We start from the raw sequence: 6,745 nt of genomic DNA on the forward strand, positions 1-6,745 counted from the left end.
TTTATCTGCTGATTTAGCGTGACTCATTTACTTATTGAATGTTTCAACTATTATTTAGTTTTATTCATTTATTCATTCTTTATGTCTATTTTTATGTATGTATTTACTTACTTAATTTTTTTTTTACTTTTTAAAATTAAATTTTTTCTTTCTTTGGGAATGTAGATTCTTTCTTTCTTTCTTTCTTTCTTTCTTTCTTTCTTTCTTCCTTTCTTTCCTTCTTTCTGTCTCCTGACTGTCACTGGCTAAGAAAATGGTGGCCTCCATGTCACTGGTCAGCATAGCAGCTCCTAAAATGGAATTTGATGAAGGGATACATAGATAGATAGATAGATAGATAGATAGATAGATAGATAGATAGATAGATAGATAGATAGATAGATGGGATGCGCACACACACACATATGCACGCACGTGCATGACATGTACAGATGGGGGGCGATTCCAATGTTTTCAGAGGAAGGTGCTCGCTGGTAATAATAAATGTGCTGGTAAATAAGGCTGGAAATAGCTGAATATTAAATCATTAAAACTCTTCAAATAAATAAAAAGCAATTCCATTTCTCTCTCTCTCTCTCTTTCTCACCATATACCAGCACATCTGAACTGACTGCAACATACAAAAGAAGAAGAAACACGGAAAGAAGACATCCCTGCTGGACAGGATCTGAGATGAGAATAAATTCATCGAATGGCTGCCAACAGCATTTCATTGAGAAGAGATTCCACATTTTATGCTGTACAGTTACTTAGTTAGATAGATAGATAGATAGATAGATAGATAGATAGATAGATAAAGAGAGGCCTGTGAACTGGGGTGGGGTGTGGCTTCTCAGGTCACCTCAGGTCAGGGAGGGGCTGAGGAGTGTCCCATTGGCCTTGACAATAGGCACGAGTCAGACGTTAATGTCAGGGCAGGGCCTGAGAGTTCCTCAAAGGGAATGAATGGAGACCCTTGCTTACCTAAGAAATGCCTGACCTTGGAAAAGGACTTGTGGAAAGCGGGCGGGCCCTTGAAACTGTGGTTTCACGTCTTACTAGAAAGCTCCCTCTTGGAAGGGAAAGTCATCGTGATATCTTACTCTTTTCCCAAGGATACCCTACCTACCCTTCTGATCATTCTTACTGAATTAAGTCTTCCACTGCAAGCAAATAAATAAATAAATAAATAAATAAATAAATGAGTGAGTGAGTGAGTAAGTGAGTAAGTAAGTAAGCAAATACGTGGATGGATGAACAAATAAATACAAAGTTTGCTGTTGTTGACTGACTTTTGATTTCATAATGAATCTCTCTCTCTCTCTCTCTCTCTCTCTCTCTCTCTCTCTCACACACACACACACACACACACACACACACACACACAAACACTAAATATACAATAAAAGGAAGCATAACACCTTTACTCGGGGGGCAGAGTGAACTCTGAAAGTTTTCCAGGCGGGGGGGGGGGGGGAGAGACAGAATATAAGAAAAAAATGAGAAACAAGGAAAAATAGTGTTGGCTGGCTGGACGGCTTTCAGTTCCCTGACAGAAATGAGCCCATTGTGGAGGAAACACAAAGTTGTTACACTATGTGGGTGTGATGAGGAGAGATTGTGAGTGAGTGTCCTGTCAGAACAAAGTTAGTCCCATAGTTGATGAAATTCATTATCCCAAAACTTCAGCAGAATATATCCCAAGTTTGCAAATGTGTGATCAGCTTGTGACAGGTTGGGCTGGAGATGCTGAGAACTGGGGAGCCCTCAATGCAAGAGCAGACACTCATTCCCATGAAGAGGGAGAGAGGGAGGGAGGGAGGGATCATTCATTCCTATACTCAAGTTTAAAGAAAGATGAGTGAGTGGCTATCTATGGAGAGACCACTCACAGATATGAAAAATCATTTCCTAAAAATCAAATTTCTCAGTCAGTATGCAACTGCTATGGTGCTTCTCCTAGATAGAGCAAAACACACAAACAAACAAACTGATTCCTTGATCTAGAGCCACAGTGCACATGCTGTGGAAAAGGGGACATGGCCAACTTGAATCACAATATTCATCAGAGCATGAAAAGAGCGTAAAAAGGACACAGAGGAGAGATAATTGTGGTCCTTCCTTTCTCCCTCCCTCCCTCCCTCCTTCCCTCAGGAAGTGACTGACAGATGAGACTTTGTCCAAGCAGGTTCTGTCTGAAATACCAGATTTGAGTTTCCCCCTCTGTGGGTATTAGTTAATCAGTCCTCCCTTCTTTCTGTAGGAAGGTGGTGCATGTCTCTCAGAACTTACCTGGTTTCCTCTGCACAAGGTGAACCAGGGAAAAGCTTTCTAAGCCTTATTCAGACCTATAGAGGCTGCGCTGTGTGTGACTTCAGAGACCTCAGGGAGTATAGGGGTGGGTGGGTGGGTGGGTGCTTGATGCTTCAGACTCATGTCATTGAAGGACATAACATAGTCTGGATTCACAGAGATTCACAACACAGAGCCATTGTCACTTACTAACAGCTCAGGACACCCAGAGCTAACAAGAAATTGCAGTCTCAGCCGGGCTTTAATCACAGCACACACACAGATCTCTGTGAATTCAAAGATGGCCTGATTTACAGAGTGAGTTTTAGGACAGCCCAAGATACACAAAGAAACCCTTTCTTGAAAAACAAAGCAAAACAGCAAAAGAAAGAAAGAAAAGGAAAAAGAAAAAAATGGCAGTCTCTTTCCACTCTCTCCTCCATTGGCTCTTAAAGAGCTCTCAAGCTGAACTGGAGACCATGGTGTCACTCAAAACTGGGAAGCCAGAAACCTTAGGGGGGTCACAGGAGTCGGACTGACTGCAGCACTTGATGCCTCAACCCTGCTAATGGCTGTGATATAAGGCATGGTAAAATACGGGCTTTGGCAGAGCGCTACTCCCCTTTCTCTATTATTATTGCTACACAACGAAAAGGACGGGGGGGGGGGGGGATGATGTGCAGTCAGTGCTGGTATTGAAATCTCACTGACTCCTTCCGCACTCCTTGTCAATTCCCGACTTTGTCAAATCAACTATCGTGAATCTTTGATGTGGGTTGGCCTTTTAGGAACTCAGAGAAACAAGACAGACAGACCTGTTTCATCCCAGAAACCTCCCAGTTCCTGAGCCCTAGCCCTGGAAGTCTCAAAGCCATCACATCCAGAAATCTCTCTAGTCCCTGCTAGTGGTGAACTCACTTCGTCTTCCCCAGGACCACTAATTATTTCTCCATGTTTTCCTGTGAGATCTGAGGCCAGCTTTCTTCTTCCTCCCTCTGGCCTCTCCACGAACGATCTCCATTCTCTAGACAACATGTCTAGAACCGAGTCTTATAGGCACCGAGAGAGTGTGTCTTGAGGGCAGTTGGCGTTTCTAGGACACGAGTGACATCACAAAATTCCGAGAGCTCTCTGAGATACCGTAGAATTTCCAGAGAAGGGACTGCTGATGTCATGAGGCACGGCCTTTACCTCCTTGCTAATATTTCTCCCCGAACTGACCGACCAACCGGAACCTGAGGTTTCCTTTCCAGGAGTCTCTCCTGCGACACAGAGGGAGCCATTCAGGATTTCCTCCTTCCAAAACCAGAAATTTCTCTCTGCTTCATTAATATCTTCTCACTACTTCCTGAACCCATGGGGAGTTAGTTAGTTGAACACTCACTTTTTTCATGAATGACCCTTCCTCCCTCTCCTGAACATCTCATATTACTGATTCATACTCAGTAAATCAGTAATGTGAGAAATTAGGCCAGGAGGACACGGAAGATGAGGGTTGAGTCTTCTGAAGTGAACAAGCACTTAGGGAAGGCTAAACTTAAGGGAATTTGACTCTGAGTGGCAAGACATGAATAGCTGCTGCCAAGGCACAGATACAGGCACCAACTGGGCCCTCGGCATCCTCCTGCATCATCAGAGCTGTGTGAGGGGCCGTGTTCAACAGGAGAGGGCATTTTCGAGGACAGCACTGTTTTCTTTTTCTTCTTTCTTTCTTTCTTTCTTTCTTTCTTTCTTTCTTTCTTTTTTTTTTTTTTTCGAGACAGGGTTGTTCTGTAGTTTTTTTTTTTTTTTTTTTGGAGCCTGTCCTGGAACTAGCTCTTGTAGACCAGGCTGGTCTTGAACTCACATGCTTTCTTTTTTTTTTTTCTATTGGATATTTTTGGCTTCTTTGGTTTTTTTTTTTTTCGGGGTTTTTTTTTTTTTTTTTTTTGGTTTTTTTTGAGACAGGGTTTCTCTGCGGCTTTGGAGCCTGTCCTGGAGCTAGCTCGGTAGACCAGGCTGGTATTTTTGGCTTCTTTATCAAAGATCAGGTGTTCGAAGATGTGTGGATCGATATCCGGGTCTTCTATTCGGTTCCATTGGTCCTCCTGTCTGTTCTTATGCCAGGACCAGGCTGTTTTCAGAACTGTAGCTTACAGAGTGTTCTTGCAGGTGGGGCACAGAAGAGGTTAATTACGGTACCTTAGTTCTTCTGCTTTTCTAGCAGACCGGAGCACAGCTGACAGAAATCCAGTAGAGATGGTGTCAAGGTTCACACTGACACTAACAGCTGTAACTTGAGCAGGATTTGTGATCCACATGAAATTTGCAATGAATTGCAGCAAATCTGTGACACTCTAACTCGCTCAGGCTCAGTATCTGAACATACAGATGTTTGCAATGATCACTGGCTTCAGGATTTTTTTTTTTGTTGTTGTTGTTTTGTTTTTCCACGAGACAGGGTTTCCCTGTAGCTGAAGTTTAATGGCCTGGTGTTTTTGTGACTTACTGCTTCAAAGAACTTCTCCATTTCTTTATCCCTAAGTGAAAAGAAATATAATCACTAAATACTTCTTAAAAACCATTCTTCCTTGAAATATATAGACCACTGAGAATAATCCTTGACAGAATGGGAATACAAAATCCTTATCACACCACTTTAAGATTCAATTGAACAGAAAACATGTTGTTCTGTACTGAAGCTCTGAGGTCCCATCTTATGAATAGGCTGTTTAGGACCAACTTACTTGAAGACATCTGGAAAGAAGCTGTGTAATGACATTCCTCCTAAGACTCACTTCCAAGTTTTAGAACTTTGTAGATAATACACATTTAAGCATAAGGGTGCCTACCCATTTTCTGATTCAAGTAATGTTCTCATCATTCAGTGATTTCTCCTCCCTTTTTCTTTTGGGGAGTGGCATGATTAGATCAGGAAAAGAAGGATGTGTGTGGCAAGTCGGTGCCCACTCAGAGTCACCCACACATTTGAGGACAGAACAGAGAAACAAGATCGGCCGGGGGGGGGGAGGGGAGAATTCTGCTGAATGAAATTAGAGTTATGGATAGCTGCCAGCTATCTCTTGGCTTCTGTAAGTACAGGAACTCAACAAAGACAGAGACATGCCAGACAGGAGGTTTTGGTAAAAATCTGAACTGAACTGTGTAGAAACTGGCTATTACGTATTAGTGTTTTCAGAGTTATGTCTGAGGAACCTTCTACTTAAATGAAATAAAACCAAATCCTTTCAAACATCCAGGTGTCCTCTAAGGGGGCATGGAAAACAAAACAAAACAAAACAAAAAGATAAGAGGGATTTTAGTTGTTCCAAAAACCATCAGGAACAAAACTTCCCCAGGAGAATAGCAAGAGTTCATTGGGCAACTGTCCGTCTCCTGTTGCATCGTTTCAAGTTTTTCTAACTTGAGACTGGATGGTGTCAGCTGTAAGATTTTCATCTTTTACGCTTGAATTCACTCATTGCAAAAAAAAAAAAAACAAACCCTTATTTATTTTTTTATTTCACATTTTAACTTGATTTTTTTTCTTTTTTGAGACAGGAATTGGCTTTTTATTTATGCTCCAGACAATCTGTCTCACTACATGGCCCAGGACTTCTTCTTTCTGAACACTTCTGTTGCAATTACAATCTTTTTTTTGAAAAAATTATTTATTTATTTATTATGTATACAGCATTCCTTCCATGCATGACTGCAGGCCAGAAGACCCCATTACAGATGGTTGTGAGCCACCATATCGTTGCTAGGAATTGAACTCAGGACCTTTGGAAGAACAGTCAGTGCTCTTAACCTCTGAGCCATCTCTACAGCCCCTGAAAATATAATCTTAAAAGAAAAAGTAAAATTAAAATGAATGGCCTGGCATTAACAAAGACAAAAAAAAAAAAAAAAAAAAAAAGAAAAAGAAAAAGAAAAAAAACCCTGCATTTTCTTGCTTGCTTTTTTTTTTCTCTTCTTTTATTATTTTTTGAGGCACGGTTTCTCTGTGTAACAACCCTAGCTGTCCTGGAACTCAGTTTATAGACCAGGCTGTCTTGTTGGTAACGTTCTCTTTTTATTCTTATTTCCTATCTGTAAATCCACATTTCTCTCTCTCTCTCTCTCTCTCTCTCTCTCTCTCTCTCTCTCTCTCTCTCGTCTCTCTGTCTCTGTCTCTCTCTCTATCTATCTCTCTCTCTCGCTTTCTCTCTCTCTCAATTTATTTATTTTTTGTTTGGTTTTGTGTTTTGCTTTATGAGACAGGGTTTCTCTGCTGCTTTGGAGACTGTTCTTGGAACTAGCTCCTTTCTTGTAGACCAGGCTGGCCTAAAACTTCCAGAGATCCTGCCTCTGCCAGATATGGAGCCAGTGCTCTTGAATGCCTTCATCTGGTGAGGTCAAAATATACCCCCCCCCACACACACCAAACACAAACACAGGCACAGGCACACCCAGAGACACATAAATAAACTTTTCAATTAAGAGCCTGGAGAGC

The sequence above is a fragment of the Microtus pennsylvanicus genome, unplaced genomic scaffold, assembly GCF_037038515.1.
Source record: "Microtus pennsylvanicus isolate mMicPen1 unplaced genomic scaffold, mMicPen1.hap1 Scaffold_64, whole genome shotgun sequence".
NCBI classification, from domain to species: Eukaryota; Metazoa; Chordata; class Mammalia; order Rodentia; family Cricetidae; genus Microtus; species Microtus pennsylvanicus.